We start from the raw sequence: 12070 nt of genomic DNA, 5'->3' as shown, positions 1-12070 counted from the left end.
ATGCATTCAATCATATTCCTTTCTGAAGATTTATATACGAGATTTTTTTTAAGGAACAACACTGAAAGAAGCCTTAAGATAGCAGAAGGAACTGGATGCTTCTATATTTATTAATATCTTCTTTTTAGTTACCACAGAAACAAGAACTCCCTATTGGAGATGTAAGTATACTTAGATCTACTATACTTTGCTTTTTACTAGAACCATGAGGTCTATCATATGAGTCCATCTCTGAGTTGCTGCCACCGTTGTGCTTTCAGAAACAAAAATAAGCTCGTGATGCTTCAGGTATTCGTTGCTAGGATAATTTATTTGATCCATTCAATCTACAGTTTCCACCTTGCAGATCACATGATTGCAAGATGTGGATTTTTCTCCCTCATCCCCTGATGTTCGCCTGATGAAAGATTTTAGAGCAGTGGTACTCAAAGTGGTGACCCCTCAACTGGTGCTGCTTCCTGAGTTGTTGACTTCCACTCCCTAAGTCCCTGGCGAATTTCCAGTACTTGGTGAATTTCTAGGAAACAAAGTATGACATCTTATGAGCACAGATATAGTGCAAGTCTGTACTGCCACTCCCTCATATCAAATAGCCTAACAACCACAGCTTTATAGAACTTGAAACATTGTGCCTGAAATCTATTAAAGCCAGTCAGCATTATGGATCTGCAATAATTATTATATAATACAGAGTATGGTTAAAAATATTACTTTCCCCTGTATGTGTGTATGGTCAGCACAAATATTAAGACAGATACAGCATGTCTCATTTTTTAAAAGATCAATGACTTTTCAGATTCTGCTTTGATAAAACTAGGAGCTAAGTACATACATCCAGTTACAAAGCAAGGGGGGAAAGTATGATTGAAATTTTCTTTATCATTACCTATGTTTACTGTAAGGATCACACCAACATTGAAAAGATACATCAGCAGTTGAGAAGAGCAGATAGTCTTGAAATGAGATCATATGCAAACACTTGGCTCTAGGAAAATCAGAAATGAACAGATGTCAATACACGGTACTTTATCTTCATTATGTCAATATACTTTGTCCATATTGTTAACCTTTGTACATTTAATATGAAGCACTACTAATAATAAATTATAAATGTATATATCAATCAGCTTTTTCTATATTCAGTATTTATGTTTGTTACCACAACACCATCAAACTATAAAAAGAGTTAAACATATATTCTTGCTTTACAAGAAAAGAGCAAATAAGGTAAGCACATAGATGGAAGTAACTGGACTCCTTTCAAAACAGATCTGTTTTGTTTTGAATAGATGGGCCAGCAGTTACAGTTCTTGTTATGTAACCATTCCTGTTCCAGTTTTTTCTCTCTTTTCAAATAAGTCACTTTCATTACCTAAAAAAACCCATTTAGAATAACATTTCCCTGAATTTTGCCCAATGGTGAATTCATTTCAAAAACCTTCTGGGGCAAATTATCTTTTTAATTGGGGGGGGGGGGGGGGTAGCAGAGATGGAAGAATCCCTAATGTTGTTTTTTATATTGTGTGCCTTCAATTTGTTTCCAATCAATGGCAACCTTAAGATGAACCTGTCATGGGGCTTTCGTAGCAAGAATCATTCAGAAGTTTGTCATTGGCTTCCTCTGGGGTTGAGAGTGTGATTTGCCCAAAGTCACACAGTGGATTTCATGGGCAACAAGGGATCCAAATCTAGTATCCACAGTTGAAGTACAATGCTCAAACCATTGCATTGGTTTGAGCATACTTACAATATACAAAGCCATTTCATTATTTGTTCATACAATGTACAAATAATGAAATAATAAAGACTACACTTAACTGGCACAATAATTTTAAAGCACATTGGCTCTAACCTAGCTCTTGTTGCATACAATTAGCCACTCACACCAACTAATGGTCTTAGATGGGTCCTTTATCTGCATTGACTGTGATGACCCCACCCTGAATTATATAAAATTACAAAGTAGGACCAAGGATAAGAAGATGGCATGGCTAGTAAAGAAATTATGGGGTGAAAGCACAATAGGCTTACTAGTAATAAAGCAGAAAAAGATAAGGCCATAAATATTCAAAATTAAACCCAAAGATTTGCGAAAGAAAAGTCATGAAGAAGATGAGGCATTGTAGTGATGCTCTAGATCAGGGGTCCTCAAACTTTTGAAGCCGAGGGCCGGTCCACAATCCTTCAGACTGTTGAGGGACCAAATTATCATTTGAAAAAAAAAACTTGCACACTGCACATGTCTTATTTGTAGTGCAAAACAACAACAATAACAATGAAAGACCAATACAATATTTAAAAATGAAAACAATTGTAACCAACATAAACCTATCAGGATTTCAATAGGAAGTGTGGGCCTGCTTCTGGCCAATGAGATAGTCAGGTTAATTAGGATTGTTGTTGTTGTGTGTCTTCAAGTCATTTCAGACTTTGGACAAGCCTAAGTCCAAAATTATTTATTTATTCATTTACTACATGTATTTACTACATTTATATCCCACCCTTCTCACCTCAAAGGGAACTCAGAGCAGTTGTATGTACATACAATATATTATATTATTAGCATAGCGCAATATTAGCATTATACTATATTGAACTATACCACTATACTGTAATATTATATGTAATATATCACATATAATTAATATTATTATATAGTATTATTATTAGTATTATATTGTATAAAATGATAATATTATTATCAATATCATATGTATATACAATATATTATATTATTAAAACTGAAATAAAAATATTATATTATAAATGAGGGCGGGGGCCAGATAAATGACCTTGGAGGGCCACATCCGGCCCCCGGGCCTTAGTTTGGGGACCCCTGCTCTAGATATACCATAACAGCATGAAAACTGAAGCTTGAAGGAGATAAATGAATTTGTACTATATTGAGAAAAAACAAGAAAGATAGAAACTCTTCAGAAACAGGTGGGGTTAGAAAACTCCAAACAGGATGAAGACTGTGCTCTCTTCAGGACAGAGGTCTTTACTGTATCTGTAGGAAACAATTTTACATACCGTATATACTCGAGTATAAGCCGACCCAAATATAAGCCAAGGCACCTAATTTTACCACAAAAAACTGGGATAACTTATTGACTCGAGTATAAGCTGAGGGTGGGAAATGCAGCAGCTATGGGTAAATTTCAAAATAAAAATAGATACCAATAAAATTTCATTTCCTTAATTGAGGCATCAGTAGGTTAAATGTTTTTGAATATTTACCGTATTTCAAAGAAAAACAATAAACTAGCTCTATAAGTGGAAAAGTAGGGGCAACAAAAACAATATGGTATCAACAATAACCTAATAATAATAATAATAATAATAATAATAATAATAAAAGCTTCATTTGGATCCCACCCTATCTCCCCATGGGGACTCAGGCCGGCTTCCAACATAGTAACAGGTTAACATTCAATGCTTTTATAAACAATGTAGAGCTAGATATAGATCTATAATTATAGACACTAATTTCACATATGCATTTCCCCTGAAACGTCTGCAAATCCCCTCTGTGTGTGTGTGTGTGTGTGTGCATTTCCCCTACAATATTTGCAAGCCATACATACATATACAGTAGAGTCTCACTTATCCAACACTCGCTTATCCAACATTCTGGATTATCCAACGCATTCTTGTAGTCAATGTTTTCAATACATTGTGATATTTTGGTGCTAAATTCGTAAATACAGTAATTACTACATAGTATTACTGTGTACTGAACTACTTTTTCTGTCAAATTTGTTGTATAACATGATGTTTTGGTGTTTAATTTGTAAAATCATAACCTAATTAGATGTTTAATAGGCTTTTCCTTAATCCCTCCTTATTATCCAACATATTTGCTTATCCAACATTCTGCGGGCCCGTTTATGTTGGATAAGTGAGACTCTACTGTGTGTATATATATATATATATATAGACATGTCTATAGATATTTGTGTATTTTCCCCCTGTAATATTTGCAAGCCCTATATATAGGTAGGTAAGAATATATTCATATCTATCCAGACATCTCTCTTTATATAGATATTTGCAAACATATGAGGGTAAATTGATATATAAAAATAATGTATAATGTATAGTGTGTTTTTACGATCGTTTTACTATATTTTGTATTATATTTGGCATTAGTCTTGCCATTATGTAAGACCGCTCTGGGTCCCCCTGGGGGAGAAGAGCGGTATATAAATTAAATAAATAAATAAATAAATAAATAAATATATGTTTGGCTACAGATACACAGGTACATGGTACATGGATCTATATGTATAAAGGATCTGCAAAGACCTGCAAACATATGAGGGCAAAATCATATACAAAATTAATGTATATAGATATATACGCATATAAAGGTACATAGAGATGGCAAAAGCTTACAAGGGGTTAATGCCTATATATCTGTAAGAGAGTTTAACAAATATTTCAGGGGAAAATGCTTTCATAAGATTAATGAATATATATTTTTATTCTTCCTGACTAGCAAGGGTGTCTTTCACTTTGCAAAACATTCCCTTGATTAAGAGCAAGGGAGGCTTTGCAAAAGAAAACACACTGGTAGGGAGAAGATAGAAATAGATTACATATTGCAAGCAATAGCCTGCAGGCTCTGTTGCTGGCCTTGACCTTGACCCGATTATAAGCAGGAGAGGCTTTTTCAGCTCATAAATAAGGGCTGAAAAACTCGGCTTACGGTAGTTTCCTTCTAACAGTATTCTACTACTTTGAAGATCCCGCATGCAGTTGAGTCCTTGTTTCTGTTATGCTTAGCCTATAAGGTGCATGCGTAGAAAGAATTTATTACAGATGAATGCCAAGCCAACTAAGCTAAATTTTTCAAAATGAAAAATATTTTAGGAAATATCGTAAATTTCTTTCTGTTAAGAAGGCAATTATGGTAAATCACAATAGTGTTTATAATACATGGAGGTGGAAGAAATACAAAATGTACACAAGTATAGCAGCTACGCATATAATCCTATGGCTATTCATTTGAAAACAATCTAACCGAATATAATAGGGAACTTCTGAGTAAATATGCACAAAATGAACTCTGAAATCTTCATCTTAAATCTTTTTGCCACAAACTTAGAAAGATGGACAGAGGACCTAAGCAACTACTTTATCTTCGCTTTCATTTGCAATGTATAGATAATGACACTTGTAGGATTCATATGCAGATCACTGAGATGAGGGGATTTGTGTGTTTCATAAGTACTGAACTATTACTATCCATAGCAAACCAATACATTCCATTACTCTGAACACTGTGGCCAGGATGCAGTGGTGCATTTTTGCTAGAGTATGCTGCTTCTGCCAAAATCAACCAGGATTTCAGAGATGAGAAAAAACAAAATTTACCCTAAAAGAAACAAGAAAGACAGGAGCCAATATCTGAAACATACACTGCCCCCTAGTGCATGTAGATTGGGAATAAAGAATCCATCAGTTTGAATACTGTAGTGTTCATCTCTGCTCCACAAAAATTCAGAATGCTTATTTGCTTAAAAATATTTTTTAAATAATGGCCATATGCAACTCTTATAACAACAGAAATACATCTCAATAGAGAAATGACAACAAACCAGTACTACTGGTACTTCCTTTAAATTACATATATAACAATGCCATGCATCTAGGTATGTGTGTTCAAAAAGTAATCATTCACTGGCTTTCAAAGTTCTACAATGCCAAAGCCGCTGGAGGCTCTGGAATGCCCCAGCAGCAACTGTACCCCGAACCATATCATAGCTAAACACTTTAATAAATGTATTAAAAAGATATTTCTTGTGTAACTTGCATTGATTGTATACTGTATCAATTTCTAAATGTATAAAACTGTATCAAATGTATCCTGAAGGCTTCTGCTTCCCCTTCCCATTTACATAAGGTCCTGGGAACAGAGATCATTGAATAATTTAAAAAGGTCCCTCCAATGGTCTCCCAAGCCAGATAATCCCTTTATTACCAAAATGGGTTTAGGATGTTTACCTGTTTAACTATGACTGGAGGATTATTATTCCTACAGAAGAGAAGGCTAAAATAGATAAGAATACATTAGCCTTCTGAATAGGCAGCCAAGCCTATGGTTATCCAGGATTGTAACCTTTTGTTTTTTAGATCTTGCACCTTTGTCTCCATGGTACTGGACACTTAAGTCAATCAAGGAGCCATGCCATCATCCCCCTCCTTTTTGCATCCTTCAAATGGGCATCTCTACAACAGACTGGACCTTTAAACCTGTCAATAATCAGCTGTTCCTTTTCCCACCATGGGGAACTCCTCCTCCTGACAGTGATGTCAGGGAAACCTCTAGAGAGTTCCTGCGTGGATCCTAGATAGCCCGTTTCTCAGCCAGTCAGGAGGAGGCGCGGGAAGTCTTAATAGCTGTCATAAGTGTATTGTCTTTTTCTGTAAAAATTGTGCTTATACATTTTTTAGTCTCAGCTTGGTACTTGCATCTCTCATCCAATGCTTTTGGGTTTGGATGAATACCAAAGGTCTTTATCAAGACCATTGCTAACGATTATGTCTATTAATATAGAAGGTTTGTCACTTGCTAAGGAAGAACTATTAGCCAAAATGTCTGAGGACATTTTGTGTGACATCCTATGTATACAGCACACAGAGACATCGCAATGAGAAGACCAAAAATTCTTGGAATGCAACTGGCAGTGGAACGACCTCACAGACAATATGGCAGTGCCATTTTTGTACGATCTGGTGTAGCAATCTCTGCAACTTCCCTCACAGAAGTGAACAACATTGAAATCTTATCTGTGGAACTTGATAGTTGCACCGTATCATCACTCTATAAACCACCTGGGGCTGATTTCTATTTTACGCCCCCAACCAGTTGCCACAATCATGAAGCCCATTTTGTTGTGGGAGATTTCAATAGCCATAGCTGTGTCTGGGGCTATGACGAAGATGATAGAAATGGCGAATCAGTTCTAACGTGGGCCGACAACAGTAGAATGAGCCTCCTCCATGACAGTAAATTACCACCATCTTTCAATAGCAGCCGATGGAAGCGTGTTTATAACCCTGATCTGATTTTTGTAAAGGAAAACATAAGCCACCAATGCACCAAAAGGGTATTAAACCCAATACATAACACACAACACAGACCAATATGCTGCGTAGCATATGCAGCTGTAAGACCAAAAAGTGTCCCATTCCGCAGAAGATATAACTTCAATAAAGCTAACTGGACAAAGTTTACAGAGACCTTGGAAGCTGCTATTTCTGATATAGAACCTTCTATAGAAAACTATGACCTGTTTGTAGAAGCTGTGAAAAGATCCTCGAGGCTCTCAATCCCTAGAGGCTGTCGCACAAGCTACCTACCAGGCCTAAACGAAGAATCGCTAAATCAGCTACAGGAATATCTCAGACTATTTCAAGAGAATCCATACAGTGATGGGACTATAGCAGCAGGCCAAAAACTATCTACAGCCTTAGCTAATGCTAAGAAAGACCGTTGGATAGAGCTGCTTGAGAACCTGGACATGTCCAAGAGTAGCTGAAAAGCCTGGCAATTGCTGAGACGCCTGGACAGTGACCCTCTGGTCAACCATGGACACGCAAACGTGACACCAGACCAGATAGCTCACCAGCTAATTCAGAATGGGAAAACCAACTGCAGCAGAATAAAGATGAAAATCAACAGGGTGCCAGAACTTGAAACTCACCAGTTGTCTTCTCCTCTAAACCTGAAAGAACTCAGAGAAGCCATCAAGCGATGTAAGACTGGTAAAGCACCTGGCCTAGATGACCTGATGATGGAGCAAATCAAACACTTGGGGGCCAAAGCTGAAAACTGGCTTTTGAAATTCTACAATCAATGCCTGGCACACAAACAGATTCCCAGAGCATGGAGGAAAACTAAGATAATTGCCATCTTAAAACCTGGTAAAGATGCCTCCAATGCCAGGAACTACCGACCAATCTCCCTCTTATGTCATCTATATAAAGTCTATGAGAGGATGCTATTAAATCGACTAGGACCTGTTATCGAACCCAAGCTTATTCCACAACAAGCAGGTTTCAGACCAGGGAAAAACTGTACAGGTCAAATTCTTCATCTGACTGAGCATATCGAGGAAGGCTATGAGAAAGGCTGCATTACGGGAACAGTTTTTGTGGACCTTACGGCAGCCTATTACACGGTGCAACATAGAAAAATGCTGCATAAAGTCTACCATATCACCCGGGACTTTGACTTTACAAAAACTGTCCAGACCCTCCTAGAAAACCGCAGCTTCTATGTGGAGTTTCAGGGCCAGAAAAGCAGATGGAGGAGGCAAAATAATGTTTTACCCCAAGGCAGCGTTCTTGAACCGACCTTATTTAATATCTTCACGAACGATCAGCCACAACCACCACTCACAAAGAGCTTCATATATGCTGATGACCTTGGCCTTACAACACAAGCGAAAGATTTTGAAACAGTTGAAAAGCAACTCACTAATGCCTTGAAAGATCTCTCCAGCTACTACAAAGAGAACCACCTGAAGCCGAACCCTTCCAAGACACAAGTGTGTGCTTTCCACCTACGTAACCATGAAGCCAACAGGAAACTGAAAGTTACTTGGGAAGGCCAAGAGCTCGAACACTGTTTCCATCCTAAATACCTTGGTGTCACCTTAGATCAAACACTAACATATAGGAAACACTGCATGAACACCAAGCACAAAGTAGCTGCACACAATAACATCCTGCGGAAACTGACTGGCAGCGTATAGGGTGCAGACCCACAAGTAATAAGAACATCAGCCTTGGCCCTTTCTCAACTGCAGAGTATGCCTGTCCTGTTTGGCACAAGTCTGCCCATGCAAAGCAGGTGGACATAGCACTGAATGAAACATGCAGAATCATCACAGGATGCCTTAAACCTACACCTGTTGATAAACTCCACAAGTTAGCTGGCATTGCCCCTCCTGACGTGCGACGGGAAGTCACTGCTAACTGCGAGAGAAAAAAGGTCGAACATTGTGAAAGCCACCCACTGCATGGCTATCACCCTCCTCCCACCAGACTCAAATCAAGGAAGGGCTTCATGAGAACCACCACTCCTCTTGATGTTCCTCCAGCAACAGCAAGGGTGTCCCTCTGGGCAGCTAAACCTGGCAATTCTAACTGGATGGCCCCCCAAGAGGGTCTTCCTCCAGGGGCAAACCAGGAATGGGCAACTTGGAAGTCCCTGAACAGACTCAGAAGTCGAGTGGGCAGATCAAAAGACAACTTGGCAAGGTGGCACTACCTGGAGGAATCCTCCACCTTGTGTGACTGTGGAGCAGAACAAACAACTCCGCATATGTATGCTTGCCCACAATGCCCTGCCTCACGTACGGAGGAGGAGTTGTTTAAAGCTACGGACAATGCGGTTGCTGTTGCCCGCTTTTGGTCCAAAACTATTTAGTTGCTTGTGATTTCCTTCCCCCCCCCCCCCCATCATTTTGAAATGTATTTGTCGTGCAATGCTTTTGACACGAAATAAATAAATAAAAACTTGCATCTCTTTTCACCAAGCTGTAATAAACCTCTGTATTTTGCCTTAAATTCAGAGTGCTTGTCCTCTGTCCTGGCTGATCTGGTCGAGCAGCTCACCAGGAATAGACCTTCCTATCTGCAGTTCTAGCTGGAATCACTTCATTGGTGCATCTGATCTTGTAGTTAATGTGGTCTAGGGTCCTTTATATCCAGTGCACTGCTGACACCTGTTCATACAGGACAGTAATGTTGACACAGTCACTATACTTTGTAAACCTGAAAACTGAAGCAGTGGAATATTTAATGACAGTGTTTGTTAAACTGTGAGTTGGGTCCCATAGTCTGTGCTTCCTCTCAGGTTCCAGCACTACAATATGTTCAATATATCTTTTCCCTCACTAACTTTGCATTATAGTCTTTTGCTTCAAACCTGACAACACCTGGAGCTCTCTAGATGGATACCACACATGCACACTTAAGAACAGTGGTTTAGAAAGAAAAATGATGGCATGAGAAGAGGGCAAGAATCAGGAATTGACAACAGATTAACAGAGTAAGGAAGAAGTAGAAAGAATGGGGAAAGGGGAAATGAAAAGTAAATTGTATTTCATATTTTATTTTTATGCTCCATAGAGGATTTCATTTCAAATTCAATTTTAAAAAATATATATGTATGCAATGCATGCAAGTGGAAGGGGGTGGAGAGAAGCAGCATGTAGAAATGCTATTGCACTGACAGATTTCTACAACACTTATCTCCTTCAACTCAGAAGAATAATTTGGCAGTGGTTTCAGGAAATGGGACAGCCTGTGTATGCCTGCACAGAAGGGATGGGGGAAGAGAGGACAAAGGTGGGACTGAGTAAAAGTTATTGGAAGTAATAAGTCCTGGGATCAAAGGCCCCTCTTTCCTTCTAAGGAGAGTGTATCTGAAGTAAACTATCAGATAAGGTTAATATTTGCAATCGTTACAGTAATGTGAAAAACTGGCAATAGAGGGGAAGAGAACAGAAGAAGGAAACTGCTATAGGAGTCAATTAATATAAAAATAGCAGGATGGGGGGATGGAATAAACCAGCAGCTGCATCAAGGATGCAAGTATGAAACAGGAAAAGAAGAAATGGAGAACATAAAGAAGAATACTTTGAGAGGTGCATGGAGTGGGGAATAAGATATCAAAATAAAACATCATTTCTACTTAGTGCCTCTGGAGCAATACATTCTGCCTGAAATGAGGAGACTGAGGACCTCATCACAGGAGGCCAATAAGGCTGGGGACATCAGGGAAAACACTGGAGCCACGTACCGCTTCGTACCCTTCTCACGACATTTCCTCGCTGTCCCAGCTTCCTCCTGCATTTTCCTTGGCTTCTTCTCTGAGGAGTCAGGTGTACACCCGACTTCTCAGGGATTCGTGTCTCTGCGCTTCCAGCACGCTGCTGGCACAGAGTCCAATGGAGCCACGTTGGAAGTAGCCCTGTGTCATCTGATGGGCTCTTGTGGACTCCTTGCCAGCAGTGTGCCAACAGAGCTAAGAAGTGTCGAGAAGATGCTTCTCGGCCATCATGTGATGAGGTCCATGAGACCTCCAGAACTGTCTGTTATTCACTTGAGAGGAAGTTGAATTATGGCACTCTCTAATGAAAGAAAATCACTGCAGCAGATATTTTAGCAGTTTCCAGAGTGAAATAAGTATATTTGTAACACGTATCAACAATTGCTACTAATTATACCAAACTGTTTCTTTCTGCCACCATTTTATGAATTGGACTGTTGAGTCTCAACCACCTTCTTCTAAATATCTTGAAGGCACTGCATCCTATCTGATACTAAAAGTAAAATAGAATCGGCCCTGATGAGTAATTGGATGAGGGACTACCAAGGAATATTAAATGTTCTGTGCTATATTTCAGAGGAAGACAATCCATTTCTGAATATACATAATTGGAAGGCACATACACATAAGACAATGAGGACTTAGATGTAGAAAATCAAAGGAATTGTTTTCTGTTTGGAGCTGTCCTTCAGGGCATGCATGTCCTTCTGCAAAGTAGGAACAAACAGACAACAGGGCCACGTAATCTCAAACTCTGAGGCACAATTTTGCTCCCTAAGGCCTCAACATCAATGTACATTCACATTTCAGCAGTTACCAGGGCCATACCAAAACATTTAGCTGCCTAAGGCAAATGCTATCCCTCAACCATACAGAACAACACACAAAAAACCTAAAGTCAGGCGATGTATTTTGACCAATGGCAAAGAAAATCCACAAGTCCATCTCCCAATTGCAGTCAAAATACAGTACTAACAATGTAAACAAGTATCTTCTAGATGTCCTTTGTAATCCCCAAAATGTACTGCCTCAGCCAACTGTCTTATTCCCACTAACCCTGGAGCCTACTTTTCTCTAAGCTGAGATCAGGCAAAACACTCTTTCATAATGGGAACCGATGAAGGGCTGTGGTAGATTACTGCTATTACTTTGAACCTTAGCTGCTTTCTCCTGAACACAAGCCAATGAGCTTTGTGTTCCCTCAACCTCATAGTTAAGTCT

The 12070-nt window shown here is 38.9% G+C and overlaps 1 protein-coding gene across 3 annotated transcripts in view; it reads right to left on the bottom strand.

The window, feature by feature from the left end:
* The window catches only part of tmem184b (transmembrane protein 184B), a 57439-nt gene that overhangs the window by 35640 nt on the left and 9729 nt on the right, over positions 1 to 12070 (bottom strand). For all 3 annotated transcript variants that reach the window (XM_003227158.4, XM_008120309.3, XM_008120308.3), the window contains exon 2: positions 887 to 985. The gene's annotated coding sequence lies outside the window, so the exon portion shown is untranslated. The remainder of the gene's footprint in view (positions 1 to 886; positions 986 to 12070) is intronic.

The sequence above is a fragment of the Anolis carolinensis genome, chromosome 5 (genome assembly GCF_035594765.1).
Source record: "Anolis carolinensis isolate JA03-04 chromosome 5, rAnoCar3.1.pri, whole genome shotgun sequence".
Taxonomy (NCBI): Eukaryota; Metazoa; Chordata; class Lepidosauria; order Squamata; family Dactyloidae; genus Anolis; species Anolis carolinensis.
The sequence above is the reverse complement of the archived record's forward strand: the minus strand, read 5'-3'. Positions and strand labels throughout refer to the sequence as shown.